The sequence below is a fragment of the Stegodyphus dumicola genome, chromosome 12 (assembly GCF_044657685.1).
Source record: "Stegodyphus dumicola isolate Sdum_Otavi_A_Nest chromosome 12, ASM4465768v1".
Lineage (NCBI taxonomy): Eukaryota > Metazoa > Arthropoda > Arachnida > Araneae > Eresidae > Stegodyphus > Stegodyphus dumicola.
The window spans coordinates 53,429,361-53,445,604 of NC_140779.1; the positions used below are offsets into that span (position 1 = coordinate 53,429,361).

General features: G+C 30.5%; 1 long non-coding RNA gene across 2 annotated transcripts in view; it reads right to left on the reverse strand.

The window, feature by feature from the left end:
* The window catches only part of LOC118202643 (uncharacterized), a 143,428-nt gene extending 127,547 nt beyond the window's left edge, over positions 1-15,881 (reverse strand). The window contains exons 1-2 of one of the 2 annotated variants that reach the window (XR_015044445.1): positions 15,276-15,881; positions 7,934-8,042 (exon numbers count right to left, since the gene is read on the reverse strand). This is a non-coding gene — a long non-coding RNA (uncharacterized LOC118202643). The remainder of the gene's footprint in view (positions 1-7,933; positions 8,043-15,275) is intronic. The other variant, XR_015044446.1, reaches the window with a different exon arrangement.
* Between the last annotated feature and the right edge of the window lie 363 nt (positions 15,882-16,244).

The window sequence follows — 16,244 nt, forward strand, 5'->3', positions numbered from 1 at the left end:
GCTAATTGTAATACATATTAGGACATTAGATTTTTATATATTCAGTTGATCGTTGAATAACTCGGCTTTCAACTTTAACAGCGAATTTCTTCCCTTTTTTAACCCCTGTCCTTTTGATAAGTGTGTTAAAATTTGTTAAAGTGCGATGATTTCAAAATCTCGCGAAGCAGCAACGGGGAGGGGAGTGTATAAGATATTTTCTCCTTCTTTCCAGTATGCATCTTCGTGGTGTAACGGTAGCACACGAGAGGTAAAGGTTTGAGTTTCGGCGACGCATTCGTCATTTTTCATGCACTCTTGCGTACAAGCGTATGTTATGAATGCCTAAAATATGTGCAGGTTGTGTGCAATGAATCTTCTGTAAGATGAGAATTGCGGTTCTCGAGATTATTTTGGTCGTTTTTTGAGAGACAATGTTAAATGTGAGTATTTGCTCAGAAACAGTAGTCATTATCAGAGACGGTCATCCTGGAAAAGTGATCAGTCCGAGTGCATCAGCTTTGTCAGTAACTTCCACAAAATATATGCGTATGCATTTAAAATAATATTGTTTTTTATTAGTTTTAGCGAATCGATGATACACAGCTATTTGTTGTGACACGTGTCATATATTTGCATACTCAATTATACATCCGACAGACAGGCGATACTAAACTTAGGCATCAGTTAATGTAATGTAATATGTATGCTAATTTCTCCCGTTGCAATTTTTTAAAATTACATTTTTCTCTAAATTTCTCGCATTAAAAACGCAGCAATATAATGTATGCACACAATATTCGTTAATTTGTGTATCGTATGGTAAAAAAAAAGGGGGGTAAAAGAGGATTATCAACAGCGCTGAGAAGAGGAAGGTCTGCAGCTTTGAGCTCCGAGTTAATTAGGATTCAGTTCCATACTTAGTTTCCCTTCAATCTCCTATGGCAATAGTTAATTTCAGTCATTTCATTTTGATGACTGAAGTCAACTTTACATGACTAGTTTTTTACGTTTAGCCATGTAACTTAGCGAACACTGCAAACGTAGCGCATAGAATATAAAATATTAGGTAAAGCTCTGGCTTTGATTTGTAACAATGCCTAAAATTTTCTTTTTAACTTGATTATTTGATATTTCTATCCTAAAAAAATTAAATGCTTATAAATGTTTCTCAAGTGCGTTGTTTCAAAATCAATCTCTGCCAGAGGATTCTTACATAACGCAGGTCATGTAAGATCATGTATATGTACTTAACGGCAAAAGTGTAACAGAAGTTTTATCCAATAACATTCAAACAGGAACGTTTATAAACCAATATTAATAAAGCGACAGTATGCCTCTCTGTTGAAAAACTGAGCAACTTCATCAATTTTAATGCTACTGAATCTGGTATAAGTAAAAAATTCCTCACATCTGCTTTTTTTCTCGTTAAGATGCAATCTGCTACTTCATTTTATTGTTAATTGCAATGCTATAAATATGTGAAGGGGTACTGGAAATTATTTAATAAGGGCACAGCTGGGGGTCTCTTCACTTGCACTGATTTTCCTACGAATTGTGCTTTGATTCCGTCAAATTTTAAATTTTTATTATCATCATCATTTTCTTCTTGTGAGACAAGCTCAAAATTTTGTATTTTAGGAAACATGTAGCTTATTATATGAAGAGCTGCTGCTTAAAGGATGTTTTAAGGAAAAAAAAAATACATGTCCAGTTTTCAGGTAGTTTCACAAGTTCACATAACCTTATGTTCAGTCTCCTTTCCAGAAATTAACTGAGCATAAGTGGAAATTAAAAAAAAAAAAAAAAAAAAAAAAAAAAATTAATATTTCGTACACGAAGAATAAAAACAAGTTATTAAACATTAACAGGATATTTCAAAAAAATTAAAAATCGTTGTTAAATTACCAAAATTCGGAAACATTTCCACAAACTGCTTAATTTTTTTTAAATCTGAAAACTAGATATCAATTGCAAAAACTAGAATTCAACCGATATTTTTCAAGCCATTTAACAGTATAAATTGTAACTGCCTCTTTAAATTAATAAAATTTTTATTTTCTGAATTTTTTAAAAACATCACTTTTTTTTTCCTCCTTCAGCTCCGTACTGCCCATTACAGATATTCTGATTTGTATGATTAAGTTTTGCAGATCTTCCATTTTGCCGTCTATTGAAATTTTAATATTAAGAATTAAACTCAGTATAAGTAAATAATTTTGGCCAAGTAGTTGAATATAAGCATGTAAGAAATTATCAAATTCTACTGTACGTGCTGTTGAGGTGTAAGTTTTTAACACGTCCAGCTAATAATGAAAGATACGTGATTTAAATCCCGGTGATGGCAAGTTAGGTTTCCACATATCCCGGCTCCAAAAAACGTAGTTGTCTCTATAAGCATTTGTTTTTTCATTTTAAGTTAATAAATAAATTTTAAAAGTCCGTATATATTAGCATGTTAAAGAGATCTGCAGCATACTTTTGCCCTTTTGCAATTCCCTGTTAACCCGAGTTTAGTCAGACCACTACTTCCCTTTTAAAAATGAGCCTCAAGCATATCTGAAATGAAACAAAGTCAAACATCTGTGGCTTCCACACCTGAATAAACCGAACTAATTTTCTGAGCCTTCACCTTAGCTTTCTACTTGTAATGGAACTCGAGGTGCATTTATATTGCTTAATCATGTGAAGGCGAGGCAGTGCTAGAGACGTTTCAAGATCAGTGTTTCTTGACGCGGCTCCCAAACTCGTGACTTGCGCGACAAATTTCTGTTTTAACTTTCCCCCCCCTTCTTGCCCTCAAAGAGCGCGAAAAGCTTATGATTAAGCATGACAGACGATGAATCTCAGGTTTATGTTCCATGAAGTGGCAACAAAGATAAGCTCTCTCTTTGGCGTGGCCGACGATGGAGAAGATAAGGATGTTTTAATTTTTTTCGCTCCCAAATCCATTACTAAATTCTCGCTCTTCATCACTTCCGCAGACATGTATTTGATTTGTGTTTTAAAAACATGGAGCATAAGACTTTATATCCTGACCACAGCTGGAACTTCTGCATGAAGTATAATACAGTAAATTAAACTGAAATACTTGTTGAAGTTCATATAAGATTTGTTTCTTATGCAATCTGTTTAGAGCCGTAGATTATGTAAATGCCATTAAATTATAAAGCAAGGCATATAAAAATAAAATTTTGTTTGTTGAACCAGCTACTTTGCAGGTATAAATGAAATTTTAGATTAGAAAAATTATAAACTTTCTGATATTAGTTAGATTTGTAGACTGTGTTAATTAAAAACGAATTATTTTCCTCTGGATTGGTGTATTTTTTCAGGAAACCTACTAAGACTGATTCGTGTCTTATTTATTTCACCTACATAATAAATAAATTAAAAAAAAAAAAAAACCGAAAGCTTTCAAATTTTACATAACACTCAAAGGGGCTTTTTTTAATGTTTTGTGTGTTACCTTTATTTATTAAATATCATGTTCTTCGCACTTAAAATTCAATTCAACAGCAATATCGCAAAATAATTTTAAAATGAGCCTATTCTTAGAATTTCCGATATACAGTCCCACGCGCTGGAGATAAAAATGTTTTTCCGTAGAGTGTTGCCATTGCTCGCTTTGAAATCGTTGAGTTTGTTAATCAAAAATTCGTTAAAGTGTTACAAAATATGATATCGATAATAAATCAAATGCCAAATTCTAAATTAGGGTTTCCAGATACCCATATTCGGTCGAAGATTACGTTATTCAAAATATGATGGCATCAAAATACGATGGTTGTTTATCACAATGGGAGAAACATACATATATTTATGCAGATTCTTCATTATTTAATTTCTTTAAATATAATACGGGGCTGTAATATTTGGTGGCAACAGTTTGAAAAGTGAATCAAGGCAAAAAGAGAATCAAAGCAAAATTCTAAAACGAAATTAAATAACCTTTCTGGGCTAATGCCCTTTGGGCTAAAAAAAAAAGCGGACTTACCCTAGCGTTTTGCTGAAATTAAAATCCAGAATGTTACCGTTTATGATAAATAAAATGATATTATCGTAACGAATACTAGACAAGTCTAATTAAACTAAATAAGTAAATAAAAATAAAAATGAAAGTACATGAAGTAAAAGTAATTAAATAAAGAATACGATAATAAATAAACCATAAGTATGAAAATAATAAAAATACATGAAAAAATAAATAAAAATGCATAAAATAAAAGTACGTAAAAATAAAAATAAATAAAAATTCTATATAACGCTAGCATTATTTTAAATAATTAAAGTATTAATTCTTATTCCATAAACATTTTATTACGCAAAATGAAAAAACAATAAAAAACAAACAATCAGAAAACAACAAAATAATGGGGAGTCGTTTATGTTTCGAAAAGACTTTTCCCGGTACTTATCTTCTCCGATATTTTTTTAAAGAATTCTTCGTTCGTTCGCTTCAGTTCATGTTTGCAACCCTTCTAATTTTTCAGCTGCTAGAATTTTAAATGCAAAATTTATTTGTTTAATTTGCTATCACGTAATTTTCTTTAAAAATTTTCTTACCGAAATTTTTCTTTTCCATAATAGCTTTCGAAATAATCTGTTTAAAATTGTGTGGATGGTTTAAATTACACTGCCTGTTTTTTGAAGTGCAGCCTAGTACGAAATTGGAGTAAAAACCAAAAATAATATGCCAAGCAATAAAATGCAATTTTTTTTTACAGATTTAAAAAGATAAGACATGATAAGAAAAATCACACCATGAAAGATGTGTAATTTGAGCATTAAATTTAATCCAGCTTGGCCTGAGTTAAAGTAAAAATTCTTCAATCTTTCAATCTTTGTTATATTTCTTAGTAATCTTCGTAATCTCTTCTTTCTGTTGGTAATCCATCTAACAGGATGATGTTATTCTTAAGCCCCCTTTTTAGAAAAGTTGAAAAAAAAAAAAAAAAAAAAATGTTGAGAATAAAAAAATTCTGTTAACTAATAGAAAATATCGCTAAATATATGATAAAATAAATTTTTTAAAAAATTTTCATATTTAAATTTACGTCCTTGATTATTGACAAATAAGAATGTTTTTTTCCTTTTTAAATTTTTTTTGGGGGGTTGAACAGAAAAGTAAAGCAGCCAGGTGCTGTAAGTACTTGTATAATATCAGAAGTGAAAAAAGAAATAAATTCATTCAGGAATCTACCTCCTACCCTTGTATTCTACTTTTTTCCTCTTTACTTTAGCACTACACACTGAGGTTCAAACAGAGATCAAACATCTGAGGTTTGAATTAAGTCGTTTTAGGACAGCTCAGAGTTTTTTAGCTCAAAGGGCTATTAGTCTGTCTGTAGAATTTTGAGACATTATTTTGAGACTTTAAACATGATTTTGCGTTGATTCACTTTAAATCCATTGTTTCACTTTTCATTCGAATCTGTTGCCATTCGGCAAAGTGTAAGATCTTTATATCTTTCAAATTTAATCTGTCTGTTATTAATTAAAAAATATATGTTATTTAAAATGCAGTTCTTAAAAAAATAACTAGACTAAATGCATATTCATCCATTTTCCTATAAAGTGATTTTGTTATTCCACTTGATGGGTCATTTCTATCGGTAATTCCTACTAATAAATTAAATTAATTAAATTAAACCAGTTAATTAAATTAAACCAGTTAAATGCAATGTTTAGTTAATGCACTGTTTATTTAAATGTATGTAGAGAAATGATTTTTAGTCACCACAACATTTTTGGTAATATATGCTAAGAATTTTTTGCTTTTATTGAGGGTATTGATATTATTGGACATTAACAAAATTTCAAGGAACAATTGAAGTAATATTGTAAATATTAGATGCATATGATTGAATACATTCAGTTCAATTGAATTTTTCGCGGAAAATTTAGGCTTAAAATACTTAATCATTGGCACTGGAAACAAGCGAATATTTTTATTAAAAAATAAAATCATAGATTATTTTTTCTATATCCGTGAAAGAAATCATATATACCAGACCTAGCCTATCTACACATCGGTAAAGAATTTAACCCCCCCCAAAAAAGCAACAAATTAATTTTACCGTTTTGGATATAGTATTTTGAATATATTTTCCGAAGATGTTATCGTTTTTTAAGATAATATTTAGAACATGTCTGTATATCAAATTCAAAACAAAAGTTTAAAATTTGTGATTAGCTTAGAATTAGTGAATTTTCTAAGTAATTTAGAATTAATGCCTTTCGCTTGTTGATCACAGTACTTAATTTCTTCTATCAATGAAATTCCATACAGAAAACAAACTTTTCATTTTTTATTCGTAATTTTATTTTATTTTAATAATGAATTCTTTTATCTCGCAGACGATCACTATACTTTACAAGGCGGAGATTTTATTTCATTTTACAAATCTCCAGAGAATTTACACTTCATTGTGAGTGCATTCTCTCATAATAAATCGAATGGAAGGGTTAAGATGGCAATACAATTTATAACTAAGAAACCACGAATCAGTAACGAAGTTTCTAATAAATCCGATCCTTAATTTGAGTTTTCCAATTATTATTCGCGCATTGTTACTTTTAAACCTTTTCAGAATCGCTGAAACGAATCGATTTCAAAAGGGACCGCTGAATAATTGCCCATGTGAAACGAAATTCCGACCATTCATTACGCATGCGCAGTTAGGCCTGTGCTTTCATTTCTTCTCCAGAAACATGAGACACATGTATTAAAGCTACTGACCAATAAGAAGCAGAGTTCGACCTGCTAAGCTCTGCGTGACACTGACCAGGAAGTAAGTGGGGTCACTTTTATTGGTGGGTGGCAGTAAAAAGCTCCTGTCACAACTGTTTCCACCAATAAAAAAAGCCCCGCTGGGTTAAATATAATGACAATTCATTACCAGCCGCGTTTGTTTCCTACTCAGGAGAACTTATTATTCTTTTCATAATAAATTGGGGTTACACGTAAAAAGAATTTTACCATTGTTCTAAATTAAAACATGAACAAAGTGCCTAATTGCTCATTAATTTATTTTAGTTAATATTTTTTGTTAAAAATGACAGGCCCATTTTTTTCATTTGTTAATTTTTCAGATTAATAAATTAATAAAATATTTTAATGAATTGGTTAAAATAACGACTTAAAATATTTTAACTCATGTGGCATTACAACAGTCAAATGCTTTTTTGTAATGAGGTAATTTAAAAAAGGTTATGAATGTGATTTTACACTTATTGTTATTGAATATGTTCTTGCTTTAAACCAAAACGTGACAGAGTGATTTTGTCCACATAACATATTCCCTTGTTTGAATGTGTGATTTACACCGTCATTAAAGAATATTTATTAATAAAAACCATTCCTTTTTTCATTCTTTGGGTGTACATGAATATTTTAGACTATATGAAGATTTTTATGGTTTACACTAATATTACTTTAAAAGCGCATGGTAACCTCCAGCATTCAGTTAAAAATTTACTGTTAAGTCTCATTAACTCTTTTTACATGAACGTCAGTGTGATGACTATAGTTAGTCATGATTGTGGACAAAATTCGGGGTGCTGTTGTGAGGGTAGTCTTTAAATTTCGAGGCTTAGCCTTTAAGCTAACAAATTAGGGAAAATATAGTGGCCGGGAATGTGCACTAACATTATAGACATTTTATATACACGAATATGTTCTTGCTTTAAACCAAAACGTGACAGAGTGATTTTGTCCACATAACATATTCCCTTGTTTGAATGTGTGATTTACACCGTCATTAAAGAATATTTATTAATAAAAACCATTCCTTTTTTCATTCTTTGGGTGTACATGAATATTTTAGACTATATGAAGATTTTTATGGTTTACACTAATATTCCAGAAATTCTGTTCACAAAAAAACTTCCCTTACAGAATCATTAAGTTTATTTCAGAGCAAAAAACATGAAAAATCAGAAATACCCTCACCGGAATTCGAAGTTCGGACATCTCGCTTGCCAACCGGATGTGCTTCCAGTCGTGCCAGGATAGCACGAAAGGAGAAAATTCGTTACATTCTTCCTCAATCAAAAAGCGACTGGAAAAAAAAGAGAATCGTCAATTGATGATGGTGGCGAACCGCATTTTAGTTCGGGCGCCACATGTAAAGTCATTACGTTTGTTTCGGGGCAGAAAAGATGGAAAATCACTAATACCCTTCTCTGAACTTAAGACCTCTCGATTGCGAGCTAGACGTGCTATCATTTACAACCTGTGCAAAGGCACGCAGTGAGGGAGAAGAAGATTCCTATAGCACCCTTGTTTAACTGGCTGGTTTAACTTCTTAGTCGCTAGTGGGCCAGTAGATAATGAATGCTGACTGTTAATCCAAACCCAAAGGTGTGGGTTCGATTTCCCAATAGACTAAACTGTGATGTTGTTAGCTTCACACCCTTTTCGCGGATGCAATGACTGGTGCAGCTTATTCTCTTATTGGTGCAGTTTCTCTTTACTGATGCAATATCGGCCACTAAATACTAGTTTGGGTAATGTCCTTAGTAAGGAGATGGCTCTATGACCGATAGATTCAGCCACTCCCGAAGAATGTTTGATGAGCAAATTTCTGACTATTAGCTTTAAAAATGCGTTTAAGTAAAACAAGAGTTAAACAGGCAAGTTAACCTTGCCTTCCTCGCCCGCCAAAAATTACAATTTAATAACTCAGATGAATCCTTACAGTCCATTTGTCTTCTGGTCAGGCCTTGGGAACAACATTCCAGCAAGCATCTTTTATTTTTGGTTTTTTTTGGCGATGCATTAAAGAGCGGTTTTATGGTGCTAAACAGAATAATCTTGTAGGTCTAGGCAATAACCAGGATCTACTTGAATTTTGAAACTTGTTTTAATAAACTTTTTCGTAAATTGATATTGGAAGAGAATCTAATGGATACCCTAGAAGTCTATGTAAACTTAAACGTATTCATTAGATCTGGAGAAAAACAAGTGATATTAACTTGGAGTCAAAAGTTAATTTAAATCTGGCTACCGCACTTAAGAATGTACTGTGTTACTGTGATGATATTTTTTCCTCTTTTAAAATAGCCAATCAAGGAAGCGTATATATGCTTACATAATAAAAATTTAAAAATTTTAAATAAAAAAAAATCTGAAAGCTTTCGGATTTTACATTACACTCAGAGGGACTTTTTTTAACGTTTTGTGTGTTACTTTTATTTACTAAATATAATGTTCTCTGCACTTATACCATAAAATTCAGTTCAACAGCAGTATCACAAAATAATTTTAAAAGGCGTATATCTTTAGAATTTCCGATTACAGTCTCGAGCGCTGGGCATCAATATTTTTGCCATTGCTGGCTTTGAAATCGTTTAGTTTCTTAATTAAAAACTCATAAATACTTTACAAAATATGAAATAGGTAATAAAATAAATTCCAAATTCCAAATTTGGGCTACTAGATGCCCATATTCGGAGGAGGATTACATTGTTTAAAATTTGATGGTTTTAGGCACCGTTGTTTTATCACAGTGCGAGAAACATACATACATTCATGCAGATTCTTTATTATTTAACTTCTTTAAATATAATACAGGGCTGCAATGTTTGGTGGCAACAATTTGAAAAGTGAACTGACATTTAAAGTTTTCAATGCAAAATGCCATAATGAAATTAATAGCCCTTCTGGGCTAATGCCCTTTGGGCTGAAAATCTTCTGCCCTAAAAGTTTTTTAAATGTAATAACAAAGCATTTCATCATTTTCTCCTTTCAAAAAAGATTCATTTTGACATTCATGGAAGGACTTTTGTATTAAGTATACCACTCATCAAATCTAACCAATAACAAATTCTGCCGTTTGCAAGGGAAATGCATTAGTCTTTCTATTTTTAGTCATTTCCCCAAAGTTTCCATGCTGAGAGTCTAGATATAGAAATGGAAAGGTGATAAATTTCGTCGAACTTTACGTTTCTCGTGTTACATGCCGAGTAATGGCAGAAGGGCCCCACTGGGTTCTGAAAACTGCAAGGTTTCCTTGTGCAACATCTCAAAGAAGTTATTTAGGCGTACAGCTTCTGAATCGAAAGCAGTAATTTGTTAATGTGATACGATGAAACATTCTGATTATTTTTACGGTTTAGTAATTAGTAATAGCATAGTTTCTAGCTGCTGTACTTGTAATTTTCTTTTTGGTCTTTTAACGGCAGAAATTTTCTTTTCGTTGAAAATAAATTTCTGCTTTTTTTTAAACGATTATAAACTATAATGTCTTAGAATGATGCATGAATATATAATTATCTAAAGTTATTGAAACTTATTGTTGATAAATCGGGATGGTGATATTAACTCCCCCCTTCAAGGACATATTCCATTTGTAACTGTATTTTACAAAGCATGAATTGCAAACAACTCATAGAATTTTCCCGGGGGAAAAGAGGATATTCAAAAGGGACTTCACACAAAAGGGGGCAAAAGGAGTGTAAAAACTGCTCTTACAAATATAGATAAGCAAAGAATGCGTTGGAAAGTATTGGACAGATCCTATCAAATCACATAATATGGACAGTTAAAGACAAAAACTAATAGAGAGCCATATTTTAAATAGTTAACTAAATATAAAATATTTAGAAAAATAAACCCCTCTTCTTTGAATATGCGAAGTAGTAAAGAAATCAAGTTCACTCAACAAAATTTATTAACATTTCTTAAGTGAGATTTTTCAAAAATTCAGCTTAGTTTCAATTACCCGAGTTCAAATTAAGAGTAATTTACTATAAATGTGCATATGGCATAATACACAATATATAGAAATAAGCTTAAAATGCGAATTAATGCGTATCGTATATTTTTAGGTACGTAAATGATAATTCAATAATAATAATAACTCGAATTTCTACTAGACTAATACAGAAGCACATGTTTTAGACGATTTTTGTGGTATAAAATCCCTTTGAAAAACTTTCTCTGGATTCTTTGAACCATACTAAATGGTAAATATTAAGCTTAGCTTTATTACATATGATGTTTGTAAAAAATTATAGGTAAAATTAAAATGCATTAAATTTTAAGCTAAACTGAAGTATTAATCTTTTAAACAAATCTGTTAAAGGAATAATTGAATTAAGTATTAAGAATTTTAATGGAAGCAAGGCTTTAAAAATTTTAAGGTTAGTTGGTGAAGTTTTATGCTTATTCAAAAAGCATGACATTAGGTTTTCAATGAAAGATTTCTATCTATTAATTCAAAGGAAATTATATGAAGGTAAGGTAAAAAAGTTATACATTTACCAATTATTATTTCAAACAATAGCAGACTGTTAACAAACACTGAGTGCAGATAAGAATAAAAAGATTAGTTGGACGTTGTAATTCAAGCGTATGAACAATCATTTTTTGGAAGGAAAGAATATAATATTTTTGAAATATGAAGAACAGCTGTTCTGAGTTCTTCATAGAAATATTTCACAAAATGTCTTTTTATGTCTATTTTAGCTAAAATTACTAAAAAGAAAGTTCTAGAAAATATCTTATTAATTGACACTAAAACTTGCAAATAAAACATACTGTTGTTTTTTCAGCTATTTTACAGGGCAAATGTAAATTCCAAATGCCTTTCCATTATTTTATGTAAAGGATATACATGTGATTTAATGTAAGGAGTAGCATATCAATTTGAACTTTTAAATTAATCAAAATGATAATATGAAAGGTCTTTCAATAATATCAGACGTAAGTTTTTCTTCATAAAGCAAAAATACTCTGAAATGTTACCTTTTGAAAAAGAACATTGAATGCTGTTGAAAGCACATCTTTTAAATTTATGCTATTCTGAGGTCATATTGGCTAATTTAAAAAGCCAAACTATTATGATTCACTTGCATATCTGTATAATGATATTTGTATGCATATTCTACTTAAAACATATTGATTTCAATATATTTTATTATAATAAGTATCATTTTAGACAAAACATATAGTATTACTTTTATAGACATATATTTTAGTATTTCACCTATGAAAAATATATTCTATATACATAATTACTTAATGGGATATTAGAAGGAAATAATCTGAAACCTTTACAGATACAATCATTGGAATTTTACGTGAGAAAAGTATCTTCTACTCACATAATAACTTGCTATAATAATACAAGCAAATAATCTGTAACATTTACAGATATATCTGTTGAGATTTTACATGAGAAAAACATATTCTTTTTACATAATTATTTTCTGTAATACTACTCGCAAATAATCTGTAACCATTACAGATATATCGTTTGGGATTTTACATGAGAAAAACATGTTCTTTTTACATAATTACTTTCTGTAATATTACACGCAAATAATCTGTAACCATTACAGGCAAAATTCTTGTAAAGTTACTAAGAATACACCTGTTACTGTTGCTCAAATAACCCACGGCATCCCAGTTTCCATGAGTTTTCTTAGTAACCTTACAGATTTTTTTTTTTTTTTATAGTGCATGTTCAAAGATTTTTCTTCTCTTTGAATTAATTTCGCCATTTTAAGATTCAAATTAGCATTAAGCACTTTGTTTACAGTAGAAACTGTTCATTATAATGATTATGCAACTGTCCTTTGACTTCGAAGATTTTCCTTCGACATTAAAGTTCTTACTTTTGCAACATTCGAAACACTCTGGTTCTTCTTTGGATGTGTATTTTGAACAATTTTCTCTTTAACGTTTTCCCTTTCTTATTGACAATATTATTTACCCTTGCTTTAGATACCGAAAAATCATGGTTTTCGTAGCATTTTTTAATAACTAAATATTCTTCGGAAAAAGCACAAATATAGCCTCCTGTCCATTGCTTCTTTGAAAGCGCCATTTTGCATGAAAACAAAATTGTCAAATACTAGAAAATAATTTACAGTTTCAAAAATATAGTTTTAATATAGTTGCAGTTATAAAAAATTTTCTAAGCAGGCAATTTTTTTATAACAAGTCGTCTATGCGAAGAGCCGCTGTATAATATTTTTCTGTAAATACCAAAAAATAAAATGTAAGCTTGTTCTTGTGAGCTCATTGTAGCATAAACTTAATGGTTTTCTTTTAAATCTATTCTCCCCCCCCCCATAGAAATTCTTAAATAGTGCTAGCATTTCAACTCTCTGTGAAATTTAAAATCGGATCTAACTTTTATTGACACCGCTATAAGGATATATTAAGGAGCATAAAATTTAAGTATCGAGTAATGACCACCAAGTTCGTCGTGGTGGATATTATTTGATATTTAAATTCATTCAATGTTTAAATGTATTTAATATTTGAATTTTTATTAGTCCAAAGGGGCTTTGTCATTAAGGGACTATTGTTTTCGTTTCGCGATTTTGCTCCAAATCGCTCTGGATGTCAGTTTCACTTTTCAGACTGTTACCACCAAATACTATCTCCCTGTATTATATTTGAAGAAATTAAATAATGAAGAATCTGCATAAATGTATGTATGTTTCTAGCATTGTGATAAAACAACGCTACATAGAGCCGTGGGCAACTGGACGCCCAAATTTGAAATTTGTTTCATTATCGATTTCATATTTTGTAAATCTTTAAAGAATTTTTGATTAACAAACTCAAGGATTTAAAGTGAGCAATATGGCATTTGTTTAAAAAAAAATAGCTACAGATTTCGTGTCGGAAATTCTAAAGCTATGCTCAGTTTAAAATTATTTTGCGATATTGCTCTTGAACTGAATTTTATGGTTTAAGTGCGAAGAACATGATGTTTAATAAATAAAGGTAACATAGAAAATATTAAAAAAACGCTCCTTTAGTCGTAATTTAAAATCTGAAACCTTTCAGATTTTTTTTTCGATTATTAAATTTATTCGATATTTAAAATGGCGAAATGGAAATAAATGGAACTGTGTTTCAATCTGAATATGGGATACCACATCAAGAATCTCTATGTTGCATCTTTGATAACTGGTGTTTGGTGATATATAGGAGCAATGGTTTTCTGCCATCACTCGGCGAAAGTCTGTCTAATCGACAAATGTCTGATTATTAGAAATAAATTGGGAAATGGCATTCATTATTGCAATAGTATTCAACACATAAAAGACATAAAAAATAACGAATTCATTTAAGGAAATTGAATAACTGTTGCATCAAAATTTAAATTCACTGGTCCTGGCAGAATTTAATATAAACAAATATGCGAAAAATTTTCGAAAAAATGGCTAAATACAAAAATAATGTATGAAATATTAACCACATTTGCCATTACTATTTAATTTGAACATTCATCATTTGGATTTATGCAAACTGTTCTTATTACGCTTTTTGACAACTTTGGATGACATTAGCTGTATGACTGATTTAAATATTCTTATCCATGTGTAGATTTAGTTTGTTTGAAATTTTATTTTATTCCCCAAACTGGCTCTCGATGTGAATTCTTATATTAATATTGCAGTATTCTTACGGTAAATATTTTTATACATTTTAACGTACTTTAGGCTAATGGAGAGGGGGGGGGTCTAAATGAATGTTCAGTCTTTTAGATTTGAACATTTGCAGTAAACGTAAGAAGGTTGAAAGCTGTGTCTTTCAGTTTTAATTTAGTGAAATGAAAAGATTTTTTCCCTTCCTTTCCTGCTCTTCATTTTTACTGCATTTCTCTTAAAATTTTATATTAAAATATTATATTTAGTTTTATTCAAAATGCTAGCGGAGGTACCCGATGCCAGTTAAGTCAGATTGAGAAAAATGTATTTAATAGAGAGAACCATACCGTTGTAATCCTTCTCTAATAACGATGCAAAAAATACGATTTCATAGTCATATATTTTTCAGTCTGATGCGATATGAAACCCACATAAAAAATTTCGATCCAGATTATACGGTCGGCATCATACCCAAACTTCGATACAAGACAATCTCTTCGATCAATTTATATTTCAGGAATGCTTAAAAGTTTAACTAATTCAGTTTTGAGAAAAATTCAGTTCCAGTTACTACTACGCAGTTATTTTTCTTAAATGCATTTAAGACAATGTTGAACCTCTCTTAACTGCAAAATATCGAACAGCAGTCATGAAAATGAATGTAAGTAAAAAAACAGAAAATATATAAATATTAATATTGCAGTGGCTTTGGCGCGATACAGATGTAATGAATTAGAGAACTGAAATATCATTCAGTAAGTTGAAGCATTTAAAATCGCATGCATTTATTATCAGTATTAAAAAGGTGTATTGTCAATATCTAAAATTCTTAATAACTGATATTTTATTCTCGTTTAAGTAAACTGTAATTACTTTAAAAATGAAAACTTGAAACTTACCTTATCTTTTGTTTGTTTCCAGATTTCCAACAGAGAACTCTGAGGACAAGATTAATCTTCATTTACGGTCTCAGAATCTAAGAACGCTGATCGTGAGATGCTTTAAGGGAACCTGTTCGTATACTGAGTGTATGCTGAGTTTTTATTTTCCGGCATACCTTCAGTATACGTAGCAGGGAACCGTAATTCGTTGCTTGGAAGAAAGGGAATCCCAAAAGGAAGATCAGCATAGAAGTATTCTTTAAATTATTATTAATTATTTCCTTCTTGAAACAAAACATCGCTTTTTCTCAAAAGTAGTACTTATAAACAATATTCAAGAATAACTGATAAGTTTTGAAATATGATTAAAAAGACAATATAGAAAAAAATACATCCAATTGTTTTAGTTAAAAGACGGAATTCGATGCATTATAGTAATCTTATTTTTCGTTGTAAAACTAAAAAATTTACAATACAAGAAATAAGATACCATCAAATAAAAATTCATTAAAAATTGAAAAAAATATGACTGATAGAATTAGAAACAATAATTAAAAAAGAAGACTGCAACGACATGAGACTTAGTAAACTAAATCCTTGCTACCATCATCAATATCAACGTGGCTCTTGCAACGAAATCCGAAAAAGAGACATTAACTTGGAGCCAGCTAACAGACCACGCCTTATCGGTAGCACCTGCAATGAAGTCACTATGTAATCAATCACAAACGTGAGATTATTCTTTTGTGCTAACATGCACTTTTTTCGCTTCCAATTTATTATTTACTAGCCGAAGTACCCGATGTCAGTTAAAGTAATACATCTAACAGCAGAGAAAACGATACCGCTGTAATCTTGCTCTAATAACGATGCAAAAAGTACGATTCATAGTCATAAATTTTTCAGTCTGATGCGATATGGAACCCAGATAAAAAATTTCGATGGAAAAAATAAACTAATTCTCTCTGATTATATCAGCAGCAATGG